We start from the raw sequence: 26,058 nt of genomic DNA on the forward strand, positions 1-26,058 counted from the left end.
AATTACAAAACGATAACGAACCATTCTGGAGCAATTATTTAAAAAAACGAATTTTCAAAAACGTTTTGTAAATGCTTTGTATTTCGATATTGTATTCGTTTCGTTATTGTTTTGAGGTCGTTTCGTTATTATTTCCGCATGTCTGGGCCAGTTTTATGGTTTAATTAGTGAAAAAAAATTATAATATCACACCAACAGTCAAGAACAGAGGGAGAGGGAAGCTTCAGAAGGTTTTGGAGGTTTTTTAGCGTATTTCGCGGTCGCGTCCGCCATTAACGAATCGATTTGTTATTGTTTCGGAAATCGATTCGTTAATTTTTTACCATTTACGAAATTTCGTAAATATCGAACTTTTTAAAAGGAAAATTTTGTAATTATTTTAAATATCGAAACAAAAAAAACCCCAAATACAAATCGATTTTAGAAACAATTTTTTCCGTTGTTACCCAGGCCTAGTAGATCAATAGGTACCGCTCTGGCGGGAAGGTAACGGCGCTCCATGCAGTCATGCCGGCCACATGACCTTGGATGTGTCTACGGACAACGCTGGCTCTTCAGCTTAGAAATGGAGATGAGCACCACACCCCAGAGTCCGACATGACTGGACTTAATGTCAGGGGACTACCTACCTTACCTGGGGAAGGGTATTGATTTTGCCCTGTGGGAGTTGTAATTGCTGGGATTTATAGTTCACCTACAATCAAAGAGCATTCTGAACTCCACCAACAATGGAAATGAATCAAATTTGGCACAGAGAACTCCCGTGACTAACAGAAAATAATGGAAGTGTTTGGTGGGCATTGACCTTGAGTTTGGGAGTTGTAGTTCACCTGCCTCCAGAGAGCATGGTGGACTCAAACAATGATGGATCTGGACCAAATTTGGCACAAATTCTCAATATGCCCAAATGTGAACACTGATGGAGTTTGGGGAAAATAGGCATTGACATTTGGGAGTTGTAGTTGCTGGGATTTATAGTTCACCTACAATCAAAGAGTATTCTGAACCCTACCAACGACTGAATTGGGCCAAACTTCCCACACAGAACTTCCATGACCAACAGAAAATACTGTTGTAGTTGTAGTTGCTGGGATTTATAGTTCCCACACAGAACCTCCATGACCAACAGAAAATACTGTTGTAGTTGTAGTTGCTGGAATTTATAGTTCACCTACAATCAAAGAGTATTCTGAACCCTACCAACGACTGAATTGGGCCAAACTTCCCACACAGAACCTCCATGACCAACAGAAAACACCTCTGACACCCCCTCGTGACCCCTCCAGGGGTCCCAACCCCCAGGTTGAGAAACGCTGCCATAGACCATCAGAAAATATAGAAGGCTGATGATCAATTTTTTTGGAAACAGTTGACTTATCCACCCACGAAAAATCCTACGCTGTGATTGGCTGTTCTCTCAGCCAAAGGGGGGTGTTTCTGAGAGATGAAGCAGGGTGGAGAGAGCAGGCATGCTCGGCGCATGGCAGCATGAAGCACATGTGCAGGCGAGGGAGAGCATGCAAGGCTGGAGGGAGGCTTGCGCCAGTGAGTTTCTTCAAGGCAGGGGGGTTCTGTGTGGGATGCTTGGCCCAATTCCATCATTGGTGGGGTTCAAGGAGCTCTTTGATTGTAGGTGAACTACAACTCTCAGATGTCAAGGTCTATTTCCCCCTAACTCCACCCATGTTCGCAGTCGTGCCAAGTTTGGTCTAGATATATCACTGTGTGAGTCCACAGTACTCTCTGGGTGTAGGTGAACTACAACTCCAAAACTCGAGTCATCGCCCACCAAACCCTTCCAGTATTTTCTGTTGGTCATGGGAGTGCTGTGTGTCTAGTTTGACTCAATTCCATAATAGGTGAACTATACATCCCAGCAACTACAACTCCCAAATGTCAAGGTCTATTTTCCCCTAACTCCACCCATGTCCACATTCATGCCAAGTTTGGTCCAGATATGTCACTGTGTGAGTCCACAGTACTCTCTGAATGTAGGTGAACTACAACTCCAAAACTCAAGTCAATGCCCACCAAACCCTTCCAGTATTTTCTGTTGGTCATGAAAGTTCAATCCAATTCCATCGCTGATGAAGTTCAGAATGCTCTTTGAATGTAGGGGAACTATAAATCCCAGCAACGACAACTCCCAAATGTCAAGGTCTATTTCCCCCTAACTCCACCCGTGTTCACATTTGTACTAAGTTTGGTCTAGACCAGTGGTTCTCAACCAGGCGTCCCCAGATGTTTTTGGCCTCCAACTCCCAGAAATTCTAACAGCTGGTAAACTGGCTGAGATTTCTGGGAGTTGTAGGCAAAAAACATCTGGGAACCCAAGGTTGAGAACCACTGGTCTAGATATATCATTGTTTGAGTCCATAGTACTACCTGGATGTAGGTGAACTGTAACTCCAAAACTCAAGTCAATGCCCACCAAACCCTTCCAGGATTTTCTGTTGCTTGTGGGAGTTTTGTGTGCCAAGTTTGGTTCAATTCCATCATTGGTGGAGTTCAGAATGCTCACAATCGTAGGTGAACTATAAATCCCAGCATCTAAAACTCCAAAAAACCAAAATCAATTCCCGCTCCCCAACCCCATCAGTATTTTGGGCATTTTGGATATTTGTACCAAATTTGGTCCAGTGAATAAAAATACATCCTGCATATAAGATACTTTCATTATGATTCATAACAGTAGCAAAATTACAGTTATGATGTTGCAATGAAAATAATTTTATGGTTGGGGGTCACTACAACATGGGGAACTGTACTAAGTGGTCACAGCATTAGGAAGGTTGAGACACACTGGTCTATTCTCTAGCCTGTCCATTCTCCCCTTCTTTACCAGGTAATAGAGATATTAGGAAACCAAAGGGGATAAATTATGTGTTTCTCCCTCTCAATATGGTCTACTCCATTTAGGAAGAGCAGTATAGATGTCTCCCTGCAAGAATTATGACCACAAGTGTCACACAAGAAGCAATATGGTCCCAATCTTCAAGAAGGGAAAAAAGGATGACCCAAACAACTACCGTCCGGTCAGCCTCATGTTGATACCAGGCAAGATTCTGGAAAAGATTGTTAAGGAAGTGGTCTGCAAACACTTAGAAACAAATGTGGTCATCGCTAATAGTCAACATGGATTTATCAAAAACAAGTCATACCAGACTCATCTGATCTCTTTTTTCGATAGAGTTACAAGCTGGGTAGATGCGGGGAATGCCGTAGATGTAGCGTACCTGGATTTCAGTAAGGCCTTCGACAAGGAGCCCCATGACCTTCTGGCAAGGAAACTAGTCCAATGTGGGCTAGGCAAAACTACGGTGAGGTGGATCTGTAATTGGATCTGTAATTGGTTAAATGGACGAACCCAGAGGGTGCTCACCAATGCTTCCTCTTCATTTTGGAAAGAAGTGACGAGCGGAGTGCCAGAAGCAGGGTCTTGTCCTGGGCCCGGTCCTGTTCAACATCTTCATTAATGACATAGATGAATGGTTAGAAGGCAGGATCATCAAGTTTGCAGAATACACCAAATTGGGAGGGATAGCCAATATTCCAGAGGACAGGAGCAGGATTCAAAATGATCTTGACAGATTAGAGAGATGATAGGCCAAAACTAACAAAATGAAGTTCAACAGGGACAAATGCAAGATACTCCACTTAGGCAGAAAAAACGAAATTCAAAGAGACAGAATGGCTCGAGAGCAGTACGTGTGAAAAAGATCTTGGAGTCCTCGTGGACAACAAGTTAAACATGAGCCAACAATGTGATGTGGAGGCAAAAAAATCCAATGGGATTTTGGCCTGCATCAATAGGAGCATAGTCTCTAGATCCAGGGAAGCCATGCTCCCCACGCTCTATTCTGCCTTGGTTAGACCACACCTGGAATATTGTGTCCAATTCTGGGCACCACAATTGAAGAGAGATATTGTCAAGCTGGAATGTGTCCAGAGGAGGGTGACTAAAATGATCAAGGGTCTGGAGAACAAGCCCTATGAGGAGTTGCTTAAAGAGCTGGGCATGTTTAACCTGAAGAAGAGAAGGCTGAAAGGAGATATGATAGCCATGTATAAATATGTGAGAGGAAGCCACAGGGAGGAGGGAGCAAGCTTGTTTTCTGCTTCTCTGGAGACTAGGTCACAGAACAATGGCTTCAAACTACAAGAGAGGAGATTCCATCTGAACATGAGGAAGAACTTCCTGACTGTGAGTGCTGTTCAGGAGTGGAACTCTCTGCCCCAGAGTGTGGTAGAGGCTCCTTCTTTGGAAGTTTTTAAACAGAGGCTGGATGGCCATGTGTCAGGGCTGATTTGAATGTAATATTCCTGATTCTTGGCAGGGGGTTGGACTGGATGGCCCATGAGATCTCTTCCACCTCTTTGATTCTATGATTCTATGAAGTCTGGGCCTGCTTTTGACTGATGAGATAGGATTGTTTTAGTTGTTGTGTGCTTTCAAGTCATTTCAGACTTAGGTTGACCCTTTGCGAGGGCCAGGTAAATGACCTTGGAGGGCCGTATCCAGCCCGTGGGCCTTAGTTTGAGGACCCCTGCACTAGCCTGTCCATTCTCCCCTTCTTTACCAGGGAATACAGAGTGTTAGGAAACCAAAAGGGATAAATTATTTGTTTCTCCCTCACAACATGGTCTACTCCATTTAGGAAGAGCAGCATAGATGTCTCAGTGGAAGAATTATGACCACAACTATCACACAAGAGGCAATACCAGCAGCCATCGAGTCTTTTCATGAATCGCTAAAGTCCATTTTTTTGATGTCAGAAGCATAGTCAGCCATGTGAACAGCGATTCATAAAAGATTCAAAGCAGAGCCAAGGGTCATTGTAACAGAAGCAGGCAGAATCAATAGACCAAACTTCTTGCTCTCCTTGCCTTTTCCTATTTCTATGTTTGATGTTCCTGAGCTCCATAGGACAAGATGGCATAGAAATCGGAAAATATTCACAGCATTTCTTGCTACTTGTGCAGAATGGTTGCATCCCCTTTTCAACAGCTGCAAAACATATCAAACTCTTCATTGGGCAGATGCTTGACCCTTGTTGACATATACAGGCAGAATACCTGGTTAGTCGCAAGGCCGAACAGGGTATAGGGTTACAGCCTGTGTTAGACGGGGTTGCACTCCCCCTGAAGACGCAGGTTCGCAGTTTGGGTGTGATCCTGGACTCATCGCTGAGCCTGGAACCCCAGGTTTCGGCGGTGACCAGGGGAGCATTCGCACAGTTAAAACTTGTGTGCCAACTGCGACCGTACCTTGGGATGTCTGACTTAGCCACGGTAGTCCACGCTCTGGTTACATCCCGTCTTGACTACTGCAACGCTCTCTACGTGGGGTTGCCTTTGAAGACAGCCCGGAAGCTCCAATTAGTCCAACGGGCGGCAGCCATGATACTAACAGGAGCGGGACGCAGGGAGCATACAACTCCTCTGCTGCACCAGCTCCACTGGCTGCCGATCTGCTACCGGGCTCAATTCAAAGTGCTGGCGTTGGCCTTTAAAGCCCTAAACGGTTCTGGCCCAACTTATCTATCCGAACGTATCTCAGCCTATCAGCCCACCAGGACCCTAAGATCTTCTGGGGAGAACCTGCTCTCTATCCCGCCGGCTTCACAAGTGCGGCTGGCGGGAACGAGAGACAGGGCCTTTTCTGTGGTGGCCCCTCGGCTTTGGAACACCCTCCCCATAGAGGTACGATCAGCCTCCTCGCTGATGGTATTTCGGAATAGATTGAAGACATGGATGTTTAAACAAGCATTCGGTTAATCCGTTGCAACGAATTTTGATGACTAAAGGATTGGTAATCATGGACGATGAATTTTGGATTGCGATTTCAGTTACGAGATGCCTGGGATTATTATTGGTGGCCCAATAATTTGTATTGTATATGTGTTTTATGCTTTTAACTGAATACTGTTTTTCTTTTAAGTGTTGTAAACCGCAATGAGTCGCCGACTTAGGCTGAGATATTAGTGGTATACAAGCGCATAAATAAATAAATAAATAAATATTCTGTTTTGTTAAAGCAAACTGGAATACAAATACACACTCAAATATCAGTAACTGGGGCAATGTCAATGAGAGCTGTGCAAACTTCTCCAAACCAGAAGAACTCGATGGCAGTTCTAGTCCAAATATTGAAATGGCCTCTTGTTCTTTTTCCCCAAAGAGAGCTTCTGTCGTAAATGTGAATTAAATTTCTTGCTTCAGGTATTAGACAAATATTTTCTTAAACACGTGCATTAATTACAGTAGTACTCCAAAGCCCCAAACTATTATGGAATTATGCTTGCTTGTATTTACATCTGTGATGGATCCTCGGAGCGACAAACAATCCAAAGATAGACTGCAAATGTTTTGATGAAATGAAATTGTATAAGAATCCCTATAAATGGAAAGAGACAGCATTGTGTGATGGTTTGAATGTTGGAGTAGGACTCTGACCACAACTATCACACAAGAAGCAATACCAGCAGCCATTTGAATAGGGTTCAAATCCCTATTTTATTAAGTTCTTGTGGAATGGCTGGGGTGAGGCAAAGAGCTCTTCCTTGCTGCAGCTAGGTGTGAATGTTTCAACTGATCACCTTCATTAGCTTCAGCCAGGCCTTCAAATGCTAATGAAGGTGGTCAGTTGAAACATTCACATCTAGCTCCAGCAGAGAAGAGCTCTTTGCCCCACCTCAGCCATTCCACAGATATATAAACCCATTGTCCTAATTCCAACAGACCTCACTACCTCTGAGGATGCTTGCCATAGATGCAGGCGAAACGTCAGGAGAAATGCCTCTAGAACATGGCCCTATAGCCCGAAAAACCCCACAAGAACCTAGTGATTCCGGCCATGAAAGCCTTCGACAATACCCTATTTTATTTATTTATTTATTTATTTGACTTGTATACCGCTACTCCCAATTTGGCTCAGAGCAGTTTACAGCAGTAGATTAAAACAATACAATTAACTTTAAAATACAATAAAAACAAGAACAGACATAGTCCCAAGTTATTCACCCATCAAAAGCTTGTCGGAAGAGAAAGGTTTTACAGGCTTTCCGAAAAGCAAGTAGGTCTCGGATAGTTTGGGTTTCAACTGGCAAGGCATTCCATAAATAAGGGGCCACGAGCGAGAAGGCTCTCTGCCTAGTAGAGGACAGATGGTAAGTCCGGATGTTGGGGACTTCAAGCAAATTTTGGTCTTAGGACCAAAGTAATCTCTGGGGTTGGTAGGGGGATAAGCGGACATTCAGGTACGCCGGCCCCAGACCATATAAGGCCTTAAAGGTTAGTACCAGCACCTTGAAAGTAATCCGGTACTCAATCGGTAGCCAGTTCAGCTGTTGTAGAATTGGGGTGATACGACACCTCGCTGGCACTCCAGCAAGAAGATGAGCCGCCGCATTTTGCACCAGCTTCAGTTTCCGGATCACTGACAAAGGAAGGCCAATGTAGAGGGTGTTACAGTAGTCAAGCCTCGAGATGACCGTCGCCTGGATCACCATAGCCAGGTCATTCCTAGATAGGTAGGGAGCCAGTCGCCTAGCCTGACGTAGATGGAAAAACGCAGATGTGCTCACAGCAGAGACCTGGGCCTCCATTGTGAGCAGTGGGTCCAATAAGACACCAAGACTTTTTACAGAAGGTGACGGACGTAATGTCTCACCATCCAGGGTAGGCAGCTGGATCTCCCTCCCACCTGGACGGCCCAGCCAAAGGATCTCTGTCTTCGTTGGGTTCACCCTCAACCTGCTGGCACACAACCATCCAGTAATGGCCTCAAGGCACTGATGGAAATTTTCGGGTACAGAGTCCGGCCGGCCCTCCATCCTCAGAATGAGCTGAGTGTCATCAGTGTACTGGTGGCACTCAAGCCCAAAGCTCCGCACCAGTCGGGCAAGCAGTCACATATAGAGAATGGCTCCCTGCGGGACCCCGCAAGTTAGCGGAGATCTCTTGGAAACCATCCCTCCCCTCACCACACGCTGTCCCTGATTCTGGAGGAAGGAGGACACCCATTTAAGGGGTATCCCCCTAACCCCAGTCATGGCTAGGCGGTGGGTCAATAGATTGTGATCGACCGTATCAAATGCTGCTGTGAAGTCCAATAGCACAAGCAGCGCTGATCTGCCTTGATCCTACTAAGTAATGAAAACCCACTGGGTGACCAATCTCTCAGTCACCCAGAAATGCAAAGGAAAATCTCTCTGAACAGATTTTGGCGATACAAGGGACACTCATTAAAGATTTTCCCTGGCCCACTTCTATTTATCACAGGATGCTGAAACTGCACATGTGTCATGATCTAAGTCTCTATTGGTTACGTGCCAATTTACAACTCGGAACTGATAATGGTCTTGATTTTACAGGTGCTGAAGTGGTGTGAGGTTTGAGAATGGACCCAGTGGAAGACAGAGCAGTCAAGCTCCTTACTTGAAAGGCCACACACCAAAGGAGAAATTTGATGAGATGAAAGAGATTTATGGTGATGATTCCTCATCATATGACATAGTCAATTTAAATTTGGTTGAACTTCGGTGGACACATCTCCAATTCCAGGGCAACCCCACTCTGCCCTTGATGAACACACAATCCAGCAAGTGGAGGTTGCCATTTTGGAAAATCGCCACATAACCATTCTTCACCTAGCCCAACACCAAGCACAAAGTAACTGCACACAATAACATCCTGCAGAAACTTACTGGCAGCACTGGCAGCAGACCCTAAATTAGTAAGAACATCAGCCCTGGTCTTGTCTTACTCAACTGCTGAGTATGCCTGCCCTATTTGGCATAGGTCTGCCCATGCAAAGCAGGTGAACTAAGCCATCAGTTGTTCAGGTCATGCTATTATCAGCTGCTTTGTATGGTCAATAGCAACCCTATTGAATCCTGGCACCTTCTACATAGGTCTGCCCATGCAAAGCAGGTGAACATAGCATTGAATGAAACATGCAGAATAATCACAGGATGTCTTAAACCTACACTTGTTGATAAACTCTACAAGGTAGCTGGCCTTGCCTCCCCTGATGTGCGATGGGAAGTTGCTACTATATGTGAGAGAAATAAGATTGAACACTGTGAAAGCCACCCACTACATGGCTACCAGCCTCCTCCCAGTAGACTCAAATCAAGGAAAAGCTTTATGAAAACTACCAGTCCTCTTGGTATCCCCCCAGCAACAGCAAAGGTATCCCTCTGGGCAGCTAGACCAGGAAATCCCAACTGGATGGCCCCCACAAGAGAGGGTCTTCCTCCAGGGGAAAACCAAGAATGGGCAACTTGGAAGTCCCTGAACAGACTCAGAAATGGAGTGGGCAGATCAAAGTGACTGACCACATATGCGGACTGAGTTGAACATGGCGATTTGGTATATATGTATTTTATCTATATGTATTTTAATCTTGGATTTTTGTATGATGTTTTAACTTGTATTAGTAGCATTGAATCCTTGCTGTAAGCCAGTCTGAGTCCCTCTACGGAGGTGAGAAGATTGGGATATATGGAACTCCCTTCCTGGTGAGATCAGGTTGGCCCCCTCTCTCCTGTCCTTTAGAAAGGTGGTAAAAACTTGGCTGTGGGACCAAGCTTTCAGGACAGGGGAATAAAGCAGCAGTGGGAAAGATGACCAGGCCAATTAGATTTGACGTGGATGACTAAGACAGTTTTAAATGGCATATTTTATTATTTTGATAAATGTTTTTTAATGTTTATGTATGTGTATGTGAATTTGTGTCCCGGCATTGAATGTTTGCCATGTATATGCTGTGCTCCGCCCTGAGTCCCCTTCAGGGTGAGAAGGGCAGAATATAAATGTTTTAAACCAGTGTTTTGTCAACCTGGGGGTCGGGACCCCTGGGGGGGTCGTGAGGGGGTATCAGAGGGGTCACTGAAGACTATCAGCAAACACAGTATTTTCTATTGGTCATGGGGGTTCTGTGTAGGAAGTTTAGCCCAATTTTCTCATTGTTGGAGTTCAGAATGCTCTTTGATTGTAGGTGAACTATAAATCCCAGAAACTACAACTCCCAAATGTCAAGGTTTATTTTCTCTAACCTCCTCCAGTGTTCACATTTGGGCATGTTGAGTATTTGTGCCAACTTTGGTCCAGATCCATCATTGTTTGAGTCCACAGTGTTCTCTGGATGTAGGTGAACTACAACTCCAAAACTCAAGGTCAATGCCTATCAAACACTTCCAGTATTTACTGTTGGTCATAGGAGTTCTGTGTGCCAAGACTGGTTCAGTTCAGTTGTTGGTGAAGTTCAGAATGCTCTTTAATTGTAAGTGAACTATAAATCTCAGCAATTACAACTTCCAAATGACAGCATCAATCTCCCCTTCAACCCCACTAGAATTAAAATTTGGGCGTATCATGTATTTGTGCCGAATTTGGTCCATTGAATGAAAATACATCCTGCATATCAGATACTTACATGAGGATTCATAACAGCAGCAAAATTACAGTTGTGAATTAGCAACAAAAATAATGTTATAGTTGGGGGTCACCACAACATGAGAAAACTGTATTAAGAGGTCGCGGCATTAAGGAGGTTGAGAACCACTGTTTTAAACAAACAAACAAACAAACAAATATTTTTGATGGGCAAGCCTTTTTCAGATGATGAGACTCTGATTTCCGAAGTCACAATGTGGCTTTTTGGAGCAACCTGTTGGCTTCTACATTTGCTTAAAAAGACGGGAGAAGTACCTATATAGAGAAGGATTAATAAGTGTGCCAAGTTTCATTGCTCTCAGCCCACAGGAAGTGGGTCAGGGGAAATATTTAATGAACACCCCTCATACATTTGCCTTGGGGTTGCCATACGTCAGAAATGGCTAGAAGTTACATTGCCTGTTCCAAAGCTGGCTGCTGTGGCGGTCTGAATGAGGAGAAACAAGCTGAAGATCAATCCCAACAAGACAGAGGTCCTCCTGGTCTATCGTAAACCGGATTGGGGTATAGGGTGGCAACCTGTGTTGGACGGGATTGCACTCCCCCTGAAGTCACAGGTCCGCAGTCTGGGAGTCCTCCTGGACTCATCACTTATGCTTGAGGCTCAGGCGTCGGCGGTGGTTGGGAGGGCCTTTGCACAATTAAGACTCGTGTGCCAGCTGCGACCGTACCTCGTGAAGGCGGATCTGGCCGGGGTGGTCCATGCCTTAGTCACCTCCAGATTGCACTACTGTAATGTGCTCTACATGGGGCTGCCCTTGAAAACGGCTCGGAAATTTCAGTTGGTCCAACGGGCGGCGGCCAGATTGTTAACTGGTGCTCCTTTCAGGGAGCGGTCAACCCTCCTGTTTAAGGAGCTCCACTGGCTGCTATACATTTTCCGGACCCAATTCAAGGTGCAGGTTCTTACCTACAAAGCCCTGAACGGTTTGGCACCTGCCTACCTGCGTGACCACATTTCTGTGTATGAACCCACATGTTCTCTTCGTTCACCTGGAGAGGTCCTGCTCACGCTCCCACCCCCACCGCAGGCGCGATTAATGGGGACGAGGGAGAGGGCTTTCTCAGTGGTGGCCCCTTGACTTTGGAACTCACTTCCCAAGGACATCAGGCATGCCCCAACTCTGGCAGTCTTTAGGAGGAGCCTGAAAACGTGGTTATTCCAGTGTGCCTTCCCAGAATAATGAACTCTCGGCATTGTGCCCTCTAAATGCACTTTACACTGATTTAGGATTATTTGTACGCTCTCACCAACGCCCCATCTCTCCTATCTTGTTCATGCCTAGAATTATTTTTTAACTTTAATTACATTTGGCCCAGCCATAGATTTTAAATGCGTGTTGTATTACTGTCATTGTACAGGGTTAGTCAAAATGCATAGGCCAATAAGCCATTCAATTGAATGGCAGATTGGCCTATGCATTTTGACTAACCCTGTATATTGCTTTTTTTTTTGTTTATAAGTTTTATTTTAATTGTTATATTGTTGTTGTTATTGCTTGCATTGATGTATTGCGGGCTCGGCCTCATGTAAGCCGCACCGAGTCCCTTGGGGAGACGGTAGCGGGGTACAAATAAAGTTTATTATTATTATTATTATTTATTTGAGCTGGGTTACTCTTCTCTAGAGGTGTTTCCTAAGCCAATTCATTCCCATTTTCTGTCTCATTGACCTCTTCCAAGAATGCGGAGCCTAAATCTTACCCATCAATATAAGAATGTGTAGTAACTAACAGTCCAGGAGTAGGACAAGACAGGTCCTCTGAGGTTATGTGAGGAGCCTAATCCTCTTTGACAGTTCCTGGATGGGAAATGTCATTTACTGTCTTTTCAGACATCCATAACATTTACTGGACTGAGAATGGCTTGTGTGTCAGACCAATCAAATGCCTTACTGGCTGGTTAGCAACCCTAACAGGCAACTGACTGGTGAAAAATACCAGCTTAGGTCAAGCGTGGGTCCCAAAGGAAATGGTTGCAGTGACTCACACTGTGAAAATGGCTCATGGTCTGCTAAAGATAGCAATTGTTGATATAGAGAAGCATGATTCTTCACCTTCTATGAGAGGGTCCAAGATCCTCCATAATCAGGGGAACATCATAAGCATGCTCATCCACTCCGTAAGTTGTTTCCTTGTCGTGGTGAGGGGGCTTGCATGTTCCACTGAACCTGCGGGTACAACGACTGGAGCCGTGCACTCTCAGGAGTGGCCGCAGGAGAGGTTCCAGACCAAGCACAATCCAAATACCTGAAGACCTCAACGCCGGAGCAGGAGGAGGATAACTTGGTACATGTTACAATGGCCGTGAAGGCAGAAGAAGCCTGCAACAGAGTGATGGCCCGACTCCGAAGTCAAGAAAATAATTCTTTGTTAATTTTCCATGCAAGAAATGTTCTGAGAGAAGGGTCTTCACAATCGCTAATTGCTTTTTGGCAAGGCAGGGCAACTTCCTTATACATTTTCCTCTAGGAGAAGGGAAGGGGTAAAAAGGGTTAGGGCAAGGTCAAATACATGAAGGGAAATATAGAAATATGTGAGAAAATATGAAAATATAGAAATCATAACACAGAGAGTAAACCCAACTTCCCTCCCCCAGTGTCCATGGCTTGTCTGCCCCTTGAGCTCCTGGGCCAATCACAGGGCTTCTGCCGCATTGGCGCGTGGATGAATCAGGAGGGAGGGAGGTGGGACAAGGGAATACAATGTATTCTTGAATGGATTATGGAATTCTTGAATGGATTATGGAATTATGGAATACAGAGAGTAAAACCAACTACCCTCCCCCAGTGTCCATGGTTCATATTATTCATAGGAAGGTCCATAAAGGGAAATATATCCATGAGGGAGAAGAGAGTCCCTTGTTTGTGAGATGGAGGACCATCAGGAGCCCAGGTGTGTCTCAGATGGAAAAAGTCAAATACTTTTGTGGCATGATTTTCAGTAATAAATAGGTTACCTTCTGCTATAAACATATGCAAATAGGGCATAAAGCCTTGATTAAATGATACACACCAATTTGACCAAGGCTTAACCCTTATTATCCAGAGGAGGGCGACTAAAATGATCAAGGGTCTGGAGAACAAGCCCTATGAGGAGTGGCTTAGGGAACTGGGCATGTTTAGCCTGAAGAAGAGAAGGCTGAGAGGAGATATGATAGCCATGTATAAATATGTGAGAGGAAGCCACAGGGAGGAGGGAGCAAGCTTGTTTTCTGCTTCCTTGGAGACTAGGACGCGGAACAATGGCTTCAAACTACAAGAGAGGAGATTCCATCTGAACATTAGGAAGAACTTCCTGACTGTGAGAGCCGTTCAGCAGTGGAACTCTCTGCCCCGGAGTGTGGTGGAGGCTGGATGGCCATTTGTCAGGGGTGATTTGAATGCAATATTCCTGCTTCTTGGCAGGGGGTTGGACTGGATGGCCCATGAGGTCTCTTCCAACTCTTTGATTCTATGATTCTATGATTCTATGATTCTATGGTGTCCTTGCCCTTAGCAAAACTATAAGTTACTATCTCTTATGGGGGAGGGGTCATGTTTGACTTCAAGCACGCTCCCCTGAGACAGGCCATTCTGTTTTCGCCATCTGCTTCTCTGGCCCTGTAAATAGATTAATAGGGACTGCTCTGGTGGGAAGGTAACGGCGCTCCATGCAGTCATGCCGGTCACATGACCTTGGCGGTGTCTACGGACAATGCCGGCTCTTCGGCTTAGAAATTGAGATGAGCACCAACCCTCAGAGTCGGACACAACTGGACTTAATATCAAGGGGATATTTACCTTTACTTAGGTCTATCAATACCTAGCAGACACAACAGAACTTGAATGTAAGGAGATCATTCTATCCACTGGGAGGCAAGTTTTGGAATAAGTCTAATTTTTTTCTGTGTTTTGCCCATGAGCTTCCATAAAGCAGTCTGGTCAAAAGTGTGAGGAGCAGGTTGAGAAACCAGATGTACTTCTGGTCTGATGCAGCTGGGTTGCTCTTATGCTAATCCAAATTAGCATTTGACTTTATGCATCATGGCTGCACAGGCCTTTTCTTTTTTCACCAGACGTTTGTAATAACTCCACTTTCTTAGTTAAAATTACACTGCCTTGCCACTTCCCAGCCCCTCAAGTTTTACAGCTCCTTGACATCAAATATCTGAAGGCCTGTCAACCATTTTTAGCTTTATTCCTCTGAGTGCAATGTGCATTTTAGCATATTCACGGCAAGGTACCAAAACAAGAAACGTATCAAAAATTGAAACACTGGAGAAAATTACGGCACTAATTATCTAAATGAGTTTATTAAAGCAGCGGGAGGCTCCATTTACGAACACAAAAGAAGGAAGGAGTTATAGTTTGTTTTAAGGAGGCTTATGCATTATTAATGGCAGCTTCTCGGAGAGGAACAGGAGCGGTAATGACCTTCTCTGAAGGAACACAGGGGAACAGGAAGCTATAAATGTTTACACATATATTGTATGCAAAAGTTTTAATGTCATTTCCAAGATCGCAGTCCCTAAATTGTTGGAGGGTGCATGGGAAGAGACCAGTATGGGCTTGTCTATTAATTATTGTGTATTTGGGGTAAATCTTGGCCCGTTTTGTGTCCTGGTTTTCAATGAGGGCCCCAATCTGTTTTCGGGGAACCTCCTGAAATTGGGGGGTTAGGTATCTGTTTTCACTCATCAGTACCAAAAGATCAATTTTCTATCACCCTATTATGGCGGGGAAGGGCTTCCCACCCAGACTATCTTTCCTAGCTTCTTACCTGCTGTTTCTACTCTAGAGGAGGCGCTCAGCTGCAGGGACTGGCGGCACAGGTGCTCAGGGTCTGCACGCCACACATGCACTCTCTTTCCAAGGAAAGAGTGTGTGTGGTATGGAGGCCCAGGAAATACCCATGTCTGTCAGTGCCTGCAGCTGAGTGCCTCTTACTCTAGAGTAAGAGGAACTTGGCTGCAGGCACTGGCAGATGTGGGCACTCCTTCACACCATACATGCACTCTCCTTGGAAAGAGTTTCCTTGGAAAGAGAGTGCATGTATCATGCAGGCCCAGAAAGTGTGCGTGCCTGCGTACAGCAAAGCGCCTCTCCCAGAGTAATAACGAGAACTTACCTCATTGCCTTGGAAAGAGAGTATCTGTGTGGCATTCAGGACCAGAAAGTGTGCCTTCCTGCCTGCAACCGAACACTTCCTCTGGAGTAAGAGAACTTTCCTCCTTACCTTGGAATGTGCATGTCTCATGCAGGCCCAGAAAGCACATGCCTCCCTGTAGCCGAGCGCCTCCCCTAGAGTAAGAAACAAGTTAAAATCCTACTTAGTGTGCACCTGCCTGCATTTGAGCGCCTCTCCTCTAAAGTAAGACAGCCTAAATGACAGGAAGGGGAGTCTGCCCCCCCCCAATAATGGGCCAATAGACAAACGGATATCCACCCTCCCAATTTCGGGAGGCTCCCAAAAATGGATTGGAGGACCCACCAAAAGCCAAGACACAAAACAGGTCAAGGTTTACCCTGAATGCATCCTGTATCATGTTGGTTGAGTGACATGCACAGTTTTACATCCCTTCCACCTCAAGTTTGCAGATCTCACAATTATTGCCATTTCTGGAGAGGAGAGAATACTAAGGATGTCAAAGCAGCAACCAGGACAAATGGGCTAGCTGTAGAGCATTCCCTAAATTGTTGGAGGGTGCATGGGAAGAGACCAGTATGGGCTTGTCTATTAATTATTGTGTATTTGGGGTAAATCTTGGCCCGTTTTGTGTCCTGGTTTTCAATGAGGGCCCCAATCTGTTTTCGGGAAACCTCCTGAAATTGGGGGGGTTAGGTATCTGTTTTCACTCATCAGTACCAAAAGATCGATAGATTGTGGATGTTCCAGAAACATCACCCCTGAGCTAGCAGATGAACTAGGGTGCAAGAAAGTGACCCTGCAGTCCCCTATAGCTTTCTCTCAGTTAGATGGATCAGTAGCATCAGGGACCCTGGCAAAGTTTGGGGTAGGGAATGTGAAGTGCAGGATAGGCTACTGGGAAGGGGAAATAACATTCACAATCTCCCAGATGGCTACGTACAACATAATCCTAGGAATGCCATGGCTGAAGAAAGTAAACCCCCAAATCAATTGGAGAGATGGAAGTATGCACTTCCAAAAGGCCCCAAGAGAGGGATTCAGCCGAGGGGAGGAAGACAAAAGCAGGAAGACGGAATTGGCCTGGGACCTCCCCCCAGAATACCGTGACTTTGCAGATGTATTTGACAAAAAGGAGGCAGATAATTCCCCCCCCCCCCAAAGAGGAAAGTAGAAGTAAGAATTGAACTGAATAAAGATACTGATCTCCCAAAAGGAAAGCTGTACCCTATGTCAGCGAAAGAGATGGAGGAAATATATAGACAAAAACCTAGCCCGAGGCTTTATAGAACCATCAGAATCCTCTTTGGGGGGCCCAGTGTTATTCAGGCACAAGAAGAACGGGTCGCTGAGGCTATGTGTGGACTATAGGGGACTGAATGCCATCAGCACTACCACCAGCTACCCGTTACCGCTAACCAAGGACTTATTATCACAGTTATCGGAAGGGAAAATATTTACAAAACTTGATTTGGGCGAAGCCTACCATAAGATCCGGATAAAGCCAGAGGATAGGTGGAAGATGGCTTTTTATTATGCTCTCGGTTTATTCAATTACCGTGTATGTCCTTACGGTTTAAAAGAAGCGGGAGGGGCTTTCATGCAGATGATTAACGAGGTGCTACATCCATTACTGTACAAGGGTGTGTTTTGTTATATTGGTGATATTATTATATTTAATAGAAGTGAGGATGATCACATAAAGTCAGTGAGAGAAGTGCTCCAGAGGCTAAGGGAGGCGAAGCTATACGCCAAACTCTCCAAATGCGAGTTTAATAAGAAGCAAATAGACTTTCTGGGGTACCAGATTTCACACAAGGGCATCGCCATGGACCCTGCTAAAGTGGAGGATGTAAAAGATTGGGACCCCCCAAAAATGCGCAGCCAACTACAATCCTTTCTAGGGTTTGCGAACTTTTATAGGACATTCATAAGAGACTTTGCCTAACTTACACTGCCACTCACAGAGTTGTTGAAAACTAAAGGGAGGGGGGAAACTGCCAAAGTGAAATCTCCAGGAGTGAAACTAGATTGGTCAGTGGAATTCCAAGAGGCTGTTGAGAGGTTGAAAAGATTTATAGAGGAGCAGATCCACCCAGACACAAACAAGCAATTCATAATTCATTGTGATGCCTCAGAATGGGCATACGGGGCGGTATTGATGCAGAAGGACTCAGAGGGTAGGTTGAAACCATGTGGGTTCTTATCAAGGAATTTTAGTGAGACAGAGAGGAATTGGCCAATATGGGAAAAGGAAGCATTGGCCATATTGAAAGCATTAGAAAATTGGAGACATTTATTGGAAGGGAGCGGTATCCCTTTTGAAGTGTGGACTGACCACAAAAATTTACAATATATTACCTTGCCCAGAAGGTTGTTGGCAAAGCAGATAAGGTGGGGTCAGTATTTCAGCAGGTTTGATTTCAAACTCAGGTTTTCAAAGGGAAGGAAAATGTTTTGGCGGACGCGTTGTCTCAGATGCCGCAAGACACGGGGGGGGGGGAGGCAAGAGCAAAGCGGAAGCCTATTCTCTGAACAGCAATGGGGTCTGGCAGTGCAACCCCGGGTGCAGGCAGAATGGAGTCAAAAGTTCACAGGAATACTAGCCAGAGGTGAAGGGTGGGAAGAACAGCTTAAACAAACATACCAGGGGGACAGTTGGCTAGAAGGAAATAAAGAAAAAGTAGAGTGGAAAAATGGACTGGGATTCGTAAACAGGAAATTGTACATCCCCGAAAATCTGTGGAGGAAGATGATGATACGCTGTCATGATAATAAAGGTGCAGGACATTTGGAGGTCACAAAAACAATAAAACTGCTGGCGCAGCAATGTTGGTGGCCACGGATGAGGTGGGATACGAAGTCATACATATCCCAATGTGACCTATGTGCCAGGAACAAAACCGCTACAGGGAAGCCCATGGGGTTGTTGCAAAAAGGTGGTGGAGCCCTCGAGATCATGGAGCTGTGTTGCTATGGACTTTGTGGGTGAACTTCCTGCCAGTAGGGGGCAGCGTTACATTTGAACAGTTCTAGATTTATTTTCCAAGCAGGGATATTTCATTGCGCTACCCAAACTCCCATCAGCAGAAAAGCTCGCAGAATTGTTCATAAAACACACATACTGTTTACATGGGTGTCTGGATCAAGTCATTAGTGATAGAGGAGTTCAATTCACTGCCAGGTTTTGGGGGAGGTTCATGCAATTGTTGGGGGCAGAGAGGAGTTTGAGCTCTGCTTTTCACCCCATGACAAATGAGGGGGGGGGAGGGTCGAGCGTACGCAACAGACATTGGGACATTTCCTGAGGACATACTCTAATTGTCGCCAGAACGACTGGGCAGAACTCCTACCATTCGCAGAAGTAGCATTCAATGGAGCCCCCCATTCAACAACAGGAAATTCCCCATTTGAAATAATTTACGGTCAAGAGGTGGCCCCTTTGCCAAGGCTACCAGAGTGGAAGGAGGAGGAATTCCTATGTAGTGAGGAATTGCTGGGTAAGATCAGATCTGGGTGGAATGAAGTGATAAGAGCATTACAGGAGGCCCAAAAGAAACTGTTTGCCGACCGCAAGCGTAGGGAGGGGGAAAAACTGGTAGAGGGCAATCTGATTTGGCTTTGTACGAAGAATATCAAATTAGGCTTCCTATCAAGAAAGCTATCCCGCTATATAGGGCCATTCAGAATTTCCAGTAAGATCAAAGAGGTTACATACAAATTATGGCTGCCTAAGGATTTGGGAAAAATACACCCAGTGTTCTATTGTAGTTTGTTAAAGAAATATCAGGGATCTCTGGATAAGGATGGATTGTAGATATGATTGATGTTTCCATTCCAGGAAAAAGAGGAGGAGGACGCCATGTCAGGATCCAGTTTCCAGGCCCTCAGTTTTGGCATTGAAAACTGGGGCCCTGATGTAGGACATTGACAAGGGCTCTGCAGTAGGCTTGGGCGGTTTCGTTCGTTAATTTCGTAATTCATTATTAATTCGTATTTAAATTAGCTTACGATCCAGTATTGAGCCATGCAGGACTACTGTGAGGAGTAATTAAAAATCGAAACAATTTTTCCAATTTATTTCGTATTGTTTCATAATTGTTTTGTAATTGGTTCAAAATTGTTTTGAAATTGTTTCGTAATTGTTTCGTAATTATTTCCGTATGTCTGGTGCAAGTTTTATAGCTGTTGTTTGTTTTATCAGTGATAAAAAAATAAATTATCACACCAACAGTCAACAACAGAGGGAGAGGGAAGCTTCAGAAGTTCCCCCTGTCCCATTTGGAGGGTTTTTTAGCATATTGCGCAATTGCGTCCGCCATTAACGAATCAATTCATAATTTTATGAAATTTCGTATATTTTGAACTTTTTTAAAGGAAAAATTCAGAATTCTTTAAAAAAAACGAAACGCAAGGGCCCCCCTAAAAACGAAACGAGTTTAGAACCAAATTTTTCCGTGGTTACCCAAGCCTACTCTGCAGCTGTCGACCTTGGAAGGCAAAGGCTTACAGTGTGGCGGGAATATTGCGTGGGGCTTTGACTTGATGGGAATTGTATTTTCAATTGAGGAGGTGTATATATATGGAGCGACCAGCAGCTGCTGGTCAATCTTGGCTTTTCACATGTCTATGTCTCCAGTAGTAAAGATTCTCTTTGATACCAGAGTGCGGTCCTGTGTCTTCATTGGGAACAACTGCTGTGAGCTGACAGTTGTTGTTGTTGTTGTTGTTGTTGTTGTTGTTGTTGTTGTGCGCTTTCAAGTCATTTTAGACTTAGGGTGACCCTGAGTGAGGGCTGAGTAAATGACCTTGCAGGGCTGTGTCCAGTTCCCGGGCCTTAGTTTGAAGACCCCTGGTCTAGAGTCTACATTATGCATCTATAGTGTAAAACTTCACTCAGGACTTGTGCATCCACTGAATATTGTCATGGTGCACCCCATGGTCTACCGACCAGTGTGCCTGTTTATTTTCCATTTGTGCAATGGGCATAAATACTAGCTGTGTCTGCAATCTCAAAGAGCTGAAGGGTATATTGAAGGCACTGATGAATAGTAGCACCCCGTCTGAGAATGCTCTGTGAATGTACAGCAGGAACCCTATTGACCAGCTCCTGCTAGGGTAAACCCACTGAGCCAATTGTGGAATGGCATTTCCAATACAAGAATACATCCGATTGATTCAATGCCTATCTTCTCGGTATGCAAATATGTAACTATTCTGTCCATGCAAGCACACATGAATCATTTTCAGTTGTTTTTCCTGCTGTGGAGAAAATGAATATTTCTCCTCTGTTCTCACCTGTTCTCACCTGACATTTGCACATTGAGAAGTGTTGGAAGGAATTATTCTTCACCAAAATACACATGGGTTGTGTTGTATGAAAATGGAGGGACTTTTTGCACATTTCATATAGCCATGCAGTATGTGTGTGTGTGTGTGTGTGTGTGTGTGTGTGTGCAGCAAATACATATCTTGCAGGGGAAAATGTGATGAAGTTATGTGCCAGATCTCTCTATGTGTTATTTAGATATCTATTAGGGCTGGGAGGTTTCGTTCGTTAATTTCGTAATTCGTTATTAATTCGTATTTAAATTAGCTTACGGTCCGATATCGAGCCATGCAGGAGCAATTAAAAATCGAAACAATTTTTTCAATTCTTTCCGTAATTGTTTCATAATTGTTTCATAATTGTTTCGTAATTTACAAAATTTTGTATATTTTGAACTTTTTTAAAGAAAAAATTCGGAATTCTTTTAAAAAACGAAACGCAAACCCCCCCTAAAAACGAATCGAATTTAGAAACAAATTTTTCCGTGGTTACCCAGCCCTAATATTTATCTATACTGTTTAAAATCTTGAAAGATGATGCTGTCAAGGTGATGCATGCCATATGCCAGCAAATACGGAAAACACAAAAATGGCTGTCAGACTGGAAAAAATCAACATATATCCCCATACCAAAAAAGGGAAATGCGAAAGACTGCTCCAACTTCCGTACAGTGGCCCTTATTTCTCATGCCAGGAAGGTAATGCTCAAGATCCTGCAAGGAAGACTCCATCAATACATGGAGCGAGAGTTGCCAGATGTACAAGCTGGGTTTAGAAAAGGCAGAGGAACGAGAGACCAGATTGCCAATATCCGGATGCTGGATAATGGAGAAAGGCAGGGAGTTTCAGAAAAACGTCTATTTCTGTTTTATTGACTATTCTAAAGCCTTTGACTGTGTGGATCATAATAAATTGTGGCAAGTTCTTGGTGGGATGGGGAGACCAAATCACCTCGTCTCTCTCCTGAGGAATCTGTACAAGGACCAAGTAGCAACAGTAAGAACTGACCACGGAACAACAGACTGGTTCAAGATTGGGAAAGGTGTACGGCAAGGCTGCATCCTCTCACCCAACCTTTTTAACTTGTATGCAGAACACATCATGCGAGGATGTGCGGGGCTTGACAAATGCAAGGCTGGGGTAAAAATTGTTGGAAGAAACATTAATAACCTTAGATATGCAGATGACACCACTTTGATGGCCGAAAGCGAGGAGGAGCTGAGGAGCCTTCCAATCAAGGTGAAAGAAGAAAGTGCAAAAGTTGGGTTGCAGCTAAACATAACAAAACTAAGATTATGGCAACAAGAATGATTGGCAACTGGGAAATAGAGGGAGAAAACGGGGAGGCAGTGACAGACTTTGTATTTCTAGGTGCAAAGATTACTGCAGATGCAGACTGTGGCCAGGAAATCAGAAGACGCTTCCTTCTTGGGAGGAGAGCAAGGACCAATCTCGATAAAATAGTGAAGAGTAGAGACATCGCACTGGCAATGAAGGGTGTCACAAAGGGTGTCAGAGGGGTCGCCAAAGGCCATCGGAAAACACAGTATTTTCTGTTGCTCATGGGGGTTCTGTGTGGGAAGTTTGGCCCAATTCTATCATTGGTGGGGTTCAGAATGCTCTGTGATTATAGGTGATCTATAAATCCCAGCAATTACAACTCCCAGATGTCAAGTATCTTTTCCCTAAACTCCAACAGTGATCACATTTGAGCATATTGCATATTTGTGCCAAATTTGGTCCAGATCCATAATTGTTTGACTCCACAATGCTCTCTGGATAGAGGTGAACTACAATCCCCAAATTCAAGGTCAATGCGACCAGACCCTTGCAGTACTTTCTGTTGGTCATGAAAGTTCTGTGTGCCAAATTTGGTTCAATTCCATTGTTGGTGGATTTCAGAGTGCTCCTTGATTGCAGGTGAACTATAAATCCCAGCAACTACAACTCCCAGATCACAAAATCAATCCCCCCCAACCCCACCACTATTCAAATTTGGGTGTATCAGGAATTTCTGCTACATTTGCTCCAGTGAATATAAATACATCCTACACATCAGATACTTACATTACAATTCATAAGAATAGCAGAATTACATTTCTGAAGTAGCAATGAAAATAATGTTATGGTTGGGGGTCACCGCAACATGAGGAACTGTATTAAGGGGTCATGGCATTAAGAAGGATGAGAAACACTGTTTTGTAAAGTTCTGACTTTTTTTGGGAAAAATTCAGAAGCGACTTTAGAAATGAACCATCAGAGCCCCTACATCCGAAATGAGTTTTGAACCATTTTTTGGATCAATCAAGCCTAGTCCTTAATCGTCCAAACAGTAAGATATGAGAATACTAAATCTATATTGCTGTATCATGTTCCTTCAATGAATGAGCAGAAAAAAACAGGATGGAACTCAGCATCTATGTATTACCCCCTGTCGGAATCAGATGCCTTAAAGAGCCAGACACAGGAGTATATTCAAAACAACAGTTTATTAAATCAAAGCAAACAGGACTCAGAGACACTTGCTTCAATGCCTCTGGTCAAAACTCAAAGTTTGCAGCAATTTGCAGCTTGAAAAACGAACTTGGAAAATAAACCGGATTAAACTGGCAAGAAATCCGGATTAAACAAGAGTTCCTTCAAAACACACCAAAATCACACAATTCAAAGATAATGGTCAAACAAAGGTCCGTGAAGAGAAGCCATCATCCAAAAGCAGTCCAAAGTCGAAGAAGTCTCAGATGAAGATCCCAAAGTCCAGAAAGCAGCGTAGTCGTCTGAAACAGTCCGAGGTCAAGAAGAGGGGAAATCCACACTTATGAGAATCCAAGCCAGTTGGTACACAAGGAAAACAGCAACCTGCAGTTCCAGGACCCAGGCCCAACAAAGAGAAGTGGCAGCGACAAGACCCAAGGCACGAAACCAACACTTTGCCTACTGCAAAGTTCTATCACTCCAGTGCATTTATCTTACAGCTCATCATCCGTTGATGAGTTGCCCTCCACCCCATCCTCATCATTGTCAGCTGGCTTAGCCTCTACAGCTGAACGCCAATGCCCATCTCTCCAACTCTTCGACCTTTTGTCAAGACTTAGTTCTCCCCACGATTCCATGGTATCACCAGATTGCCAATCCCCACCAGAAAATCACTCAAAAGTGTCACTGGATGTGGGTTACATGCGCACATTCCTGATCTCCTGAATTTGTGTCCAATCCAATGGTTCCTCTTCATCCTCACTACTCCCAGACCCATTACTTCCAGTAAAGCCCATGAAATCCTCTTCTTCAGTGGGAGCAGTAAGTATGTCCCGGATCCTCTTTCTCTGACGCTCCTCATCAGACTCTTGCTCCCGAGTAATCCTCTTAATACCTCTACTCCCATCTCCTTCCTCCTCCTCACTCATTTCACTCTCAGAGAAACCTTCAAAGGATTCTTCATCAGTGGGTGACTTAAGTATCTCCCGAATTCTCTTCCTTTGCTGCTCCGCATCTAACACCTGGGCACCTCGTTTCCCTCCTCTACTACTCCTACAAGCAGTTGTAACGTTGCCAGCAGACTCTACTACAACACCCCCCCACCACACACACACACACACACACACAGAGACACTTCCTTCTAATGAGTTTGCATTTCACTTTTGCAAATGAAAGGTAATAGCAGCATTTCTCAAACTGTGTTTCCTAGTTAATTATTTCATATTCTTCCTTTTGTCCACATCCTTCTTGAGTTACAATTTAATGTGCTTCTACTAGAGTCAAATTTGATTTATCAGGAGGCAAATGCATCAAACGGGCTTGATTTGCATTGAGAGTCCTTACAAATATACTGGGCAAGGGGAGGGGTCAGTTTTCCAGCATCGTTTGCTCCCGCTTTCCTTTCTTATTTTTTTTTTAAAAAATCAGATACACTTGAGAAAAACAAAAGCTGAATTCTAAAATGCTATTATTATTTACTGAGCTCTAATGTACATCAAAAGCAGCACTTGAAAGCACTATCTTTCCTCTCAAATGCACAGACGAAAGACTGTTCTTTATTGCTTTTTGTTGCTGTTATGGGAGCATTTTAAGAAGCATGTTCCAGCTCAACTTGAGGGCAAATCTGAACGGGCCCATCACATCCAAATATCAGGTGAAGAGGGAAAGTCCTGAATTTGAATGAGACCAATGTAGACTAGAAGAAGCAAGGCAAACAACAATTTATGGGAGATCAGTGGGGAGTATAAAAAGTAGGCTTCACTATTTATTTTTGGAATACAATAACTGCCTATATGTATTATTTTCCTTCAAAGGCCATTTTTCATAGCTTCATTGTACAGTGGTTGAGTTACTCAAGAAAGCCCTAAAGTAGTAGTTCTCAGCCTGTGGGTCCACAGGTGTTTTGGCCTACAACTCCCAGAAATCCCAGCCATTTTACTAGATATTAATTAGGCCTGGGTAACAACGCAAAAATTTGTTTCTAAAATCGATTTGTAATTGGGGTGTTTTTTTGTTTCGATATTTAAAATCGGTATTTACGAAATTTCGTAAATATTTACAAAACATTTTGTAAAGATGGCGCCCTTTTTTTTCAATATTTTTAAAATATTTTTTAAATTTAATTATTAATTTAGTAGAATAGGGAGGAGAAATTATTATTGAGGGAAGGCAGGCACTCACTCTGGCGGGCCCTCTCGCTCGCCGCTCGCTCGCCGCTCGCCCTCTCGCCCTCTCGCTAGGATGGGTTCCTTCCAGGAGGGGCTCTTTTTCCCAGGCTGCCAAACTAAAACTCCCAGGATGCTACAGCATTGAGCCAATGTGGTGCCAAACCTCATCCAGGCTGCAGTGTAGATGGCTGCAGGATGGAGGGGTTTCCTGCCTCGAATTGAGAGAGAGAGAGAGAGAGAGAGAGAAGAGGAAGCAAGTGAGCCTTCTTTGGAAGAGAGCTCAGAACCCCCCTGCGAAAGGTGAGAGAGAGAGAGAAAGAAGAGAAAAGGAAAGAAAGAGAAGGAGACCTCCCTCTCGCCCTCTCGCTCGCCCTCTCGCTCGCCGCTCGCCCTCTCGCTCGCCCTCTCGCTCGCCGCTCGCCCTCTCGCTCGCCCTCTCGCTCGCCGCTCGCCCTCTTGCTCACCCTCTCGCTCGCTGCTCGCCCTCGCCCTCTCGATCG

The sequence above is a fragment of the Anolis sagrei genome, chromosome 10 (genome assembly GCF_037176765.1).
Source record: "Anolis sagrei isolate rAnoSag1 chromosome 10, rAnoSag1.mat, whole genome shotgun sequence".
NCBI lineage: Eukaryota > Metazoa > Chordata > Lepidosauria > Squamata > Dactyloidae > Anolis > Anolis sagrei.